We start from the raw sequence: 12,279 nt of genomic DNA on the forward strand, positions 1-12,279 counted from the left end.
AATACAATCCTACCTCAAAAAACAAGAAACATCTCAACTAAACAACTAATCTTACACCTAAGGCAACTAGAGAAAGAAGAACAAAAAAAACCCCAAAGTTAGCAGAAGGAAAGAAATCTAAAGATCAGATCAGAAATAAATGAAAAAGAAATGAAGGAAACAATAGCAAAGATCAATAAAACTCAAAGCTGGTTCTTTGAGAAGATAAAGAAAATTGATAAACCATTAGCTAGACTCATCAAGAAAAAAAAGGGAGAAGACTCAAACCAATAGAATTCGAAATGAAAAAGGAGAAGTAACAACTGACACTGCAGAAATACAAAGGATCCTGAGAGATTACTACAAGCAACTATATGCCAATAAAATGGACAACCTTGAAGAAATGGACAAATTCTTAGAAAAGCACAACCTTCTGAGACTGAACCAGGCAGAAACAAAAAATATAAACAGACCAATCACAAGCACTGAAATTGAGACTGTGATTAAAAATCCTCCAACAAACAAAAGCCCAGGACCCGATGGCTTCACAGGCAAATTCTATCAAACATTTAGAGAAGAGCTAACACCTATCCTTCTCAAACTCTTCCAAAACATAGCAGAGGGAGGAACACTCCCAAACTCCTTCTAAGAGGCCACGATCACCCTGATACCAAAACCAGACAAAGATGTCACAAAGAAAGAACACTACAGGCCAATATCACTGATGAACATCGTCGCAAAAATCCTCAACAAAATACTAGCAAACAGAATCCAACGGCGCATTAAAAGGATCACACACCATGATCAAGTGGGGTTTATTCCAGGAATGCAAGGATTCTGCAATATGCACAAATCAATCAATGTGATACACCATATTAACAAACTGAAGGATAAACACCATATGATCATCTCAACAGATGCAGAAAAAGCTTTCGACAAAATTATACACCCATTTATGAGAAAAACCCTGAAGAAAGTAGGCATAGAGGGAATATACCTCAACATAATAAAGGCCATATATGACAAACCCACAGCCAACATTGTTCTCAATGGTGAAAAACTGAAACCACTTCCACTAAGATTAGGAGCAATACAAGGTTGCCCACTCTCACCACTATTATTCAACATAGTTTTGGAAGTTTTAGCCACAGGAATCAGAGAAGAAAAAGAAATAAAAGGAATCCATATCGGAAAAGAAGTACAACAGGCACTGTTTGCAGATGACGTGATACTACACATAAAGAATCCTAAAGGTGCTACCTGAAAACTACTAGAGCTAATCATTGAATGTGGTAAAGTAGCAGGATACAAAATTAATGCACAGAAATTCTTGGATTCCTATACACTAATGATGAAAAATCTGAAAGAGCAATTAAGGAAACACTCCCATTTACCATGGCAACAAAAAGAATAAAATACCTTGGAATAAACCTACCTAAAGAGACAAAAGACCGGTATGCAGAAAACTATAAGACACTGATGAAAGAAATTAAAGATGATACAAACAGATAGAGAGATATACCATGTTCTTGGACTGGCAGAATCAACACTGTGAAAATGACATACTACTGAATGCAATCTACAGATTCAATGCAATCCCTATCAAACTACCAATGACATTTTTCACAGAACTAGAACAAAAAATTTCACAATTTGTATGGAAACACAAAAGACCCCGAATAGCCAAAGCAATCTTGAGAAAGAAAAACGGAGGTGGAGGAATAAGGCTCCCTGACTTCAGACTATACTACAAAGCTATAGTAATCAAGACAGTATGGTACTGACATAAAAATACAAATATAGATCAATGGAACAGGATAGAAAGCCCAGAGATAAACCCATGCACATATGGTCACCTTATTTTTGATAAAGGAGGCAAGAATATACAATGGAGAAAAGACAGCCTCTTCAGTAAGTGGTGCTGGGAAAACTGGACAGCTACAAGTAAAAGAATGAAATTAGAACACTCCCTAATACCATGCACAAAAATAAACTCAAAATGGATTATAGACCTAAATGTAAGGCCAGACACTATAAAACTCTTCGAGGAAAACATAGGCAGGACACTCTATGACATAAATCACAGCAAGATCCTTTTGACCCACCTCCTAGAGAAATGGAAATAAACACAAAATAAACAAATGGGACCTAATGAAACTTAAAAGCTTTTGCACAGGAAAGGGAACCATAAACAAGACAAAAAGAGAACCCTCAGAATGGGAGGAAATATTTGCCAATGAAGCAACTGTCAAAGGATTAATCTCCAAAATATACAAGCAGCTCATGCAGCTCAATATCAAAAAAATGAACAACCCAATCCAAAAATGGGCAGAAGACATTTCTAAATAGACATTTAAATAGACATTTCTCCAAGGAAGATATACAGATTGCCAACAAACACATGAAAGAATGCTGAACATCACTAATCATTAGAGAAATGCAAATCAAAACTACAGTGAGGTATCACCTCACACCAGTCAGAATGGCCATCATCAAAAAATCTACAAGCGGTAAATGCTGGAGAGGGTGTGGAGAAAAGGGATCCCTCTTGCACTGTTGGTGGGAATATAAATTGATACAGCCACTATGGAGAACAGTATGGTGTTTCCTTAGAAAACTAAAAATAGAACTACCATATGACCCAGCCATCCCACTACTGGGCATATACCCTGAGAAAACCATAATTCAAAAAAGTCATGTATCACAATGTTCATTGCAGGTCTATTTACAATAGCCAGGACATGGAGGCAACTTAAGTGTCCATTGACAGATGAATGTATAAAGAAGGTGTAGCACATATATACAATGGAATATTACTGAGCCATAAAGAGAAACGAAATTGAGTTATTTGTAGTGAGGTGGATGGACACAGAGTCTGTCATACAGAGTGAAGTAAGAAAGAGAAAAACAAATACTGTATGCTAACCCATATACATGGAATCCCAAAAAAAAAAGGTTCTGATGAACCTAGGGGCAGGACAGGAATAATGACGCAGACGTAGAGAATGGACTTGAGGACACGGGAACAGGGAAGGGTAAGCTGGGATGCAGTGAGAGAGTGGCATTGACATATATACTCTACCAAATGTAAAATAGATAGCTAGTGGGAAGCAGCCACATAGCACAGGGAGATCAGCTCAGTGCTTTGTGACCACCTAGAGGGGTGGGATAGGGAGGGTGGGAGAGAGACTCAAAAGGGAGGAGATATGGGGATATATGTATACATATAGCTGATTCATTTTGTTATAATGCAGAAACTAACACACCATTGTAAAGCAAGTATATGCCAATAAAGATGTTTAAAAAATAAAATAAAATACATGTGTTTTAGGTAAAAAAAAAAAAACTACCTTTTCCAAAAAAAAGACTTATCATACCCAATTTAATTTGATTAGCTATCTTTCTGACAACTTGTTAGCCGTCTCTTTCCTTACCTCCCCCCCACATGAAAGACCTTTTACAAAGTATCTTATAAATAAATAAATTTGACAATCTATAGCATATGACTTGTCATTCTTATGATACTGACAAAAGCAACTGGATTTGAAGATGAAGTTTTTGCATGAGGAATGGGAAGAAGGAATGAAAAAGAATGTTTAAGAATGCAGACAAACACATGCAGACAGCACAGATCAGCTTGGTTGTGCCCGCCACATGGCCACTGGTTCATAGGCTGATTTAGCCAGTGAGGAAAATCTCCTTTAAACCGAGTGGGAAATTATAGTTACCAAATTAATAATTTCTTCTTCAGCATATATATGCTTCATTGCTCTGTTTCCATCATTGCACGGGTCACTTCTGACGTGAGAGCTCTTCACAATTCTTGATTTCATTAGTGTAAAAAATATGCCCCCTAAGCACTGACTGGCAGAAAGATCAACTGCATGAACCAAGCAGAGTATCTTCAGGAGACCCTGACCTGCTATGCTATGAACTAGCTCTGCAGACGGCTAATGCTTTGTTGGGAGTTCTTTCAACATGAAAACCATCTGATGCATCAGCTTAGAAGAAGTGGGGCATATGCACAATCTAGAAGGGTGAAATGCTAAGGTCTTTCCCTCTGAAGAGGCCAGTGGCCACACCAGGTTCACATTACGTAAGGACATAGCTTCTTCACAAGCTCTGATGGCCTCCACAGTGCATGCCGATCCTCCAAGTTTAAAGCCGGGACATTCTGTGCTATGTATAACAAACTGAGGACTCTGCCTTACCTGCATTCCCTGCTTCTTCTATACTACTTATTAAAGTATTTTGTGATCCATGATGAGTCTGTGTTCAATGACTGATTACTCAAATGTTTATGAGCATCTATTACAGAGAACAACTGATGACAGGTGGCAGAATTTAAAGGAGAAACAACATAGTCATTGCCTGGCCTCTGAGCTAAATATCCTGCAAGGGAGACAGTACATTAAATAAGAAATTATGGTAACAGTTCATAAGAACTGTGATAAGAATTTGAAGGGACTGTAACATGTACCAAGATCACCTCATCTAGTCAAGGAGGACCAGATAATATATTTGATAAATACTAGTTGGGCATCATTAAATAAGACGACATTTAGGCTGGTGCCTGAAAGATGATTTGGAATTGGTTCAGTGGAAAGGTGACAATGTAGGCATAGGAATGGAGATCAAGACAGGCAGAAGGATGAGTAAGGGAGAGAGCAAGGTGTCTGAGGAACTGAAAGAAGGCCAGGACAGCTGTCATGGGGGATGTGCCTGGGGGAGTGATCAAAGCTGGTGCTGGAGAGGGAGGCCACAAGAGGTCTTCCAAGCCAAGTTAAAAAAACTGAAATGTGTCTTTATGGATCTTGATGATCACATTACTCATAAGGTGCCTACGAAATAAGAGTAGACTTGCTTTTGTATTACTAAAAAGAGCAAATTTATAAATTTCTGAGCACTAAATGAAGGTGTCATGTGAAAATGCATGGCACACAGAAAGTACTCAATAAATGTTTAATGACTATGCAACTGAATGACTTTGCCAAATAGAAATTATAACTTCATCCATTTGTAATGGTTTTGTAATGCACATATGTGCAAATTTCCTTATTTATCATCTTAGCAAATAATATTTTATCTTTAAAAATAATTCTTTAACGTTTGGCAGAAGTTTAATTTCAAAAAACTTAAAGGCACTGAAATAGATGATTGCATACCTCCATTGCAGTGAGATATAATTATAAGCACCTTGAATGGGAGCACTATAAATAAAAATAACTCATCAGATTGATTTTACAACCTGAGCAACGCAGAGTAATTAAACCAAGAAATTAAATTCTGTAAAATTAAAAATGCAATTCTATACATCAGATTTAGCAATGATTTTCAAGGAACTGAGATCTCACAGTTCTGAAACAGCTGGTTTGGTTAAATTGTAGTCGATGACTAGTGTGTTTGCTATTTCAAATACTGTCTTCCATAAGCAAATTCACAATTTAAATTTTCAAGTCAACTTGATTTGAATAATCCATATAGTTTAAAAATGTGTGTGTGTGTGTGTGTGTGTGTGTGTGTGTTTCTGGCAAAGGCTTTACAAGAGTGGTTTTCATTAAAGCCATCTCATAGTATGATTTGTATTGTGAGATAGTCTTCATAGTTACAGAAATACAGGCTATTGCTGATGACAAATTATTCATGCTATTCTACTTAAAAATGTTATGGTTAAACCATTATAGACTATGAAACATATAGAGTATTTTTCTATGTGTACATGTAGAACATGAACAGAAATACAGAGGGAGTTATGAATTGACTATAATTATCTATGAGAAAATCATAACATTCTTCATAGTATTCCAGGTATTCTGTGAAATATTTTCTTACAGATTTCTTATCATACATCAATAATCAATCCATATTATTTTCTATATATGAATGAACGCTTCAGTGATTTTAGTCTCTTCTCCATGTCTCAGTGTATCTTGAAGAACACACGTTATTTTTTTCAGTATTTTTAAAAAGAGCTAAAAACTGCTAAAATGTTAGTTTTTGAAAATGCATATACATATGCACACACAGTTTATTTCTAAGAATAAAATGAGAAGGATTATCTTCCCTCCTCCACTTCTCTTCCAATTAAAAGAGACAGACCTCTGTCACATGGAAGGCTGGGAGCTAAGAAAGAAGAGGCTCTTTGTCTACAGCTATACTCTGTTGGAACTTGCTCCTTCCCCTGGTACCTTCCAAAGAGTAAAGACTAAAGGAGCTAGAAAGTAAAATCTTCTTATTGCTTCTCACCCTTGTATCTTATGCTATCCTTCTGGGTGCCATTAACTCCCATCCGCACTTCTATAAATGGTCCCTTAACTAATTCTCCTCAATCACCCCATTTGTGTTCCCTCTGCTCCTTGTGAGAACCTTGGCAGATACAGCAACTGATACAAGAAGTGTCCCAGGAAATAAACTTTCAAATGAGATTCTGAAATGTGTTGCTCATATTTTTGAGGGATACTCAAAAAGCCACTTTGCTGTGGGACATTGGTACAATGTTAGGCCACAGGATGAGATGGCATCATGATTATTCAGATTTTTCCTGGTGATGACATGGAATGACATGCAAGTGGAAGGCAAGATGTGAGAGATCATGTAGCTGCTCTCATGGAATTAGTAACAATCATGAAAATGGGGTTACCTGGCTGCTTCTGAGAGCTGATATATATGGATTAAAAATATAAAATGAAAACCTATTTAGAAAATAAGTAGAAAATCAGAAAGTCTTGATGGCAGCTTTGAAGGAACACCTCATCTCCTATTGTCTTGGGTTGGACATGACTGAACACCAAGCACAGCTGAGGATATGATTTTAAGTGTTGAAGAGTGACATCCATCTCCCATCATCCCTGACTTATAGAATCACTTATCCATTACCATTTCATCCCATACAGCATTGCCTCCGACCAGGGGAACAACTTTTACAACAAAGGAAGTTCAACAATCGGCTCACTCCCATGTAAATCACCCGGCTTATCACAGGATCCAGTCTCCGAAGCCAGTTGAGGGAGAATGCTTTGCAAGGTCAAGTGCATCACAACACAATATGCTATTTCCTGACACAGACTGTGCAGGAATCTACGGGTCCAAAACCAAAAGATGGAGGTAGGAGTGTCCCTGTTATGCTAAGAAATGCACTTAATGAATTCTTTGTTTCTTTGTCTGGCAACACTGTGATTGAAGGAGTTTGAAAGTCCTAGTGTCCAAGGGAACAACGTTTCCACCAAAGAATATAGTCAAGGACTGATAGAGAGTTAAATGATGCGGCAAGTCTCTGGCCATTTGGAGGTACCCAGGTGCTGGACAATCAGGGTGAGAAGGGAGCTCAGCAGACTGATTTTATTTCTGAGGGGGAATCGAGTTGATGCTACACAATGGTGGGGAGAGGTATGTACAAATAAAACCATATGTGACACCTAAGGCATTCAGTGGGGTGCCACTTAGTATACCATTGTCCAATAGTCAGTGAAAAACTGAGATAAATCCTGAAAAACAGGAACACCAAATATTAAGGGGTTTTTTAGAAATGAAGGTTTCGCTCACACCTTCAGGAAAAGAATACCATTACTGGTGATGGACAGTAAGTGAAACACAAGATAGTAGGAGAATAAAGGTCTAATTATTGACTTTGGCTTTGTGAAGAGCTACATAAATGGGGACTGTACCAATAAATTCCTTTCTTCTTGTTGCCGTTAATTGTTCCCCCCCTTTTCCCCTGCTACCTTAAATAACAGTGGTATAGCAAGCATTTTAGATTTACAGATAGGAATATGTTCTAACTGGTATTTCCTCAAGATATTACATTATGTAATCAGGCTTGTGAATTTGTGTTGAGTGCACAAATTTTCCACCCATATAAAAATTGAGTGGATGTAAAGACAAAAGCAGTGGGTTATGCTACATATCTTCTGTTAATCTCTCCAATAGTGGGCACTAACTGGATATCAGAGATAGAAGGAAAGGAAGTTGGTGGCTTTATTCTATTGCTTCCTCCCTGCTGGATCATCTTCAGTTGGCTCTCTACCAAAGGCCGAACTCTTTTCTACACAGCTACTATCCCTGGGTCTCTCGAGTGCAGCGGAGGTAAGAAGTCCCTCACTCTTACTAGGTCTGAGGCACTGAATTATTCTTTGTTAACTTCCCTAAACCCTGCCCACCCCTTTGTAAATATTCCTTTCATTAACTTTCCTTGTGAAAAATATCTGCGTACAGAATTCTAGATTTTTATTATCCTTTCTTACTCTTTTCTACCTTTGTCAACAGGAAAAAACTTTAAATGCCTTCCTATATCAAGTCTTTCCAGTGCATTCAATGTGATTTTTATAGAAACAACTCTAATTTTGTATGAAACCATTTTCAATGGGCACAATCTCTAACTAAAATACACAAAATATTATGATGTCCAACTTGCCTAAGCGGGTTTGGGAACAAAAACCATTGACCAAGATAAGCTTGCAACGTTTCTGGTAGGAGAAAAAGTAGCAAATGCAGTCTACCAGGCACAATAGTTCAACATTCCATGACAATCAATGGACATAGTTCACTGAGAATGGCATCCGTGAAGCCAGCACATCGGTTAAGCAGAGAGAATCAGCTAAGAGAAATACTATAAGTGCATCCATAGAAGGGGATGAGAGCACCTGGGAAAAAAGTGTAGAGTATGATCAAAAGTGTCTAGGACAGAATCACAAAGAACACTGGCATATAAGAGATGTGTCAAGAGGAGGAGCTGAGAAAGGAGACTAAGGAGAGAACATCTAAAATAATGGAGACTTACAAGGAATTTCTTGTTAAATAACAGGGCATCTTCTATCCTAATGCAGTTGAATTCACAAATTCTATGGTGTTTTGGAATGAGCACAGAATTGTACATTTTTTTAAAAATTTTTTTGATGTGGACCTTTTTTTTTTTAATGCCAGCTATTTATTATGGTCAATGTTATCAAGGAAATCTTTCTCACGTCTTCCATATGACACTCATATTTCCTACTCAAGGAGAAGGCTTATCTAATTCCATGGGCTCACACTGATATTCAAACACATCTTTCTTTGAAGTCTTAAATATTTTATCTGAATCAAACAAGTTAGTGCTCGTATACACAATAATTTGTATTATCTTTTAATTGTTTCATGTTTGGAAGCCTTGCTCCTTCTAGCAAGGTGAACTATGGTTTAGGAGTCATATTTTATATTTATTGTGGGTTTACCACTGCATTGTACAATATATATAGTCAATATTATTACTATTTCTATGATTATATTTACTACATATATAATATACAGTATACATATTGCTTATATTTACTATTATTTATATATCTATTGCTACTTCAACAAATTATTGCAAACTGGCTTAAAGTAACACAAATATATTATGTAGGTTTGAAGTACAATATGGATCTCACTGGGCTAAATTACAGGTGTTAGCAGGGCTAACTCTTTTTTGAAAACCATAAGGGAGATCAGTTTCTTTGACTTTTCTAGCTTCTAGGGCCACCTGCATTCCCTGGCTCCTGGACCCCTTTTGCCATCTTCAAACTTTTGACTGCAGCAGTGGACCAAACCTTTCTGATGTCGTATCACTCTGAGTTAGTAGAACTCATGTTATTAGATTGGGTTCAGCCAATTAATCCAAAATAATCTCCTGATGTGGACCATTTTTAAAGTCTTTATTGACTTTGCTACAATATTGCTTCTGTTTTATGTTTTGGTTTTATGGCCACGAGGCATGTGGGATCTTAGCTCCCCCACTAGGGATCCAACCTGCACCCCCTGCATTGGAAGGTGAGGTCTTAATCACTGGACCACCAGGGAGGTCCCCCAGAATTGCAAATTAAAGAGTCCTGGCAGTGATTTCTGCCTCTGACTCTGATGTGTCACAATGACTCTTTGTCTCTAAGCCCCATTTACTTTAACTGTAAACGTAATAATTATAACTCAGAGAGTGGCCATGGGGATCATGTAAAGTGTCTTGTACAAAACTAACTCTTCACAAGTGCTCAGTAAATGTGCATTTCCTACTTTCCTCTTCGGCACAATATCTCAAGGATACATTCTTAAGTGGCTGAATACTGAGAAGGAATTCCAATTCATTTTTTCACAAAATATGTGTGAATTGCTGCCTCTTGTTTGCCTTATTCTTAATCTGGGCTACTTACTGACAATTTCTCTACAACTGAGGGAAAATGTTCTGCTTTATAGCCCAGAATATATGCCTTGTGATTTCCTGATTAATTTTATTGACTTTTATTTCATACTACTCAAGGTCTTATTTCTCAATTTAGGTGTTCTCACATACCATGCCATTTCAATCGTTTAGCTGAGCCCCTATAGAACTGTGCAATCAAACAGTCCTGGTTGAGACCTCAATTCTCTTCAGCAAGACATCTTCCGGGGGGGTGGAGGCTGTCCTAGAGCCAACCTAGGTGCCCATAAAAGTATCTGCTATAGAAACAGCACTTCCTCCAAAGGTGCGATGGAAGAACCATTCTCTGGTTATAATATTGAATGCCATGAGAATAGGTTAAACTATGGAGTTAATGTATTAATAGATAAAACTAATGTAATCCTTTATGTGATCTAACAGTTAACTTTATGCACAAAATATACAAAAAATGTAGAAGATACAAACTGGCAAATTTCTTCCTTCTTACATATTATTATAAATCTAGGAATTTAAAACATAAATTTCAAGATGGTCTTAAACCTAAATTTCCCAAAGATAAAACCCAAAAGAATTCCACAGACTCATCTACTCATGATTTGCCCACAGTGTTTCATTGGTCCCCTTGAATCTGCAAGATTCAAACCACTGAATCAGACCAACTTTAGAGACAGCAGTGTGGCAAGATGTAGCTGCAGTTAGAATTGGAAATGCACGTTTAATCCATGTAAAAAGTTCAGGATAGAGTTACTACTCTATCCTGAAATGTACCAGTATAGAGTTCCTATATTCAATTATTATTGTTCTTAAAGAAAAATTGGTAGAGAGTCCATGATGGTTGTTATTATCATGACAGGTTCTGAGATTTATCAGACTTCAACCTGTTTTGAGATCTGTATTCGTTAAAATATCTCCAAATGGACACCTCAAATTCAAATACTTACTTCTGAAGTAATGAATGAGATTATTAAACTCCGTGCCCCTCTAACACCCACCTAAGTGGACAAAAGAGGTTATCGTTGAAGGGAAATCAAGTGTGTCACTGGAATAATATTTTAAATGACATTTTGAAATGTTTTTCAAAATATTAATGACATTTCCATCAGTCAGTGAAATATTTTCACTCTTGTCTTTTAAATTATATTTATTTTGAAAATCCCAAAATAAAGTTGCGTGTGTATACGTGTCTATGTGCATGCCAGTGTGTGCAAAATCTTGTTACTACTGGTCTTTTTTAACAAGAGACATCAAGATGATTCAAGAGCAGGTAAAATATGTGTATGAGAAAATTTCCTAATCTAAATTTGAATAATCTCATATATCTCACTGACAATTCCTTTTATGAGCACAGATTTTATGCTCTGCGGTTATTTCATCCCACCATAAGCATGAGACCAGACAGATTTAGGGTTTTTTTTTAGAAATATGGGTATGGAAATTTTATTTTATTTTTTAAATTTTTTAATTTTTTTGGCTGTGTTGGGTCTTCATTGCCGTGCACGGGCTTTCTCTAGTTGTGGTGAGCAGGGGCTACTCTTTGTGTGGTGCGCAGCCTTCTCATTGCAGTGGCTTCTCTTGCTGCAGAGCATCAGCTCTAGGCACGCGGGCTTCAGTAGGTGCAGCTCGTGTGTTCAGTAGTTGCGGCACAAGGGCCCTAGAGCACACGGGCTTCAGTAGTGCGTGGGCTCAGTAGTTGTGGCTTGCAGGCTTAGTTGCTCTGTGGCATGTGGGATCTTCCCGGACCAGGGATCAAACCCACGTCCCCTGCATTGGCAGGTGGATTCCGTGCCACCAGGGAAGTCCCCAGATTCAGTTCTTAACAGCCATCTGGGGTTGGACATCAGTTTGGGGACTAGATACACTGCACACAGAATTTTCCACCATGCAGTTAATTTTGCTTCCACCAAAGAATCTAATCAGAACTCTAAGCAAAGATCATTGTTTTAAAGAATTACTTAACAATGGGCTTCCCTAGTGGCGCAGTGGTTGAGAATCCGCCTGCCAACGTAGGGGGCACGGGTTCGAGCCCTGGTCTGGGAAGATCCCACATGCCGCGGAGCTACTAAGCCCGTGCGCCACAACTACTGATCCTGCGCTCTAGAGCCCGCGAACCACAACTACTGAGCCTGCGCTCTAGA

The sequence above is a fragment of the Hyperoodon ampullatus genome (assembly GCF_949752795.1).
Source record: "Hyperoodon ampullatus genome assembly, chromosome: 18".
Taxonomy (NCBI): Eukaryota; Metazoa; Chordata; class Mammalia; order Artiodactyla; family Ziphiidae; genus Hyperoodon; species Hyperoodon ampullatus.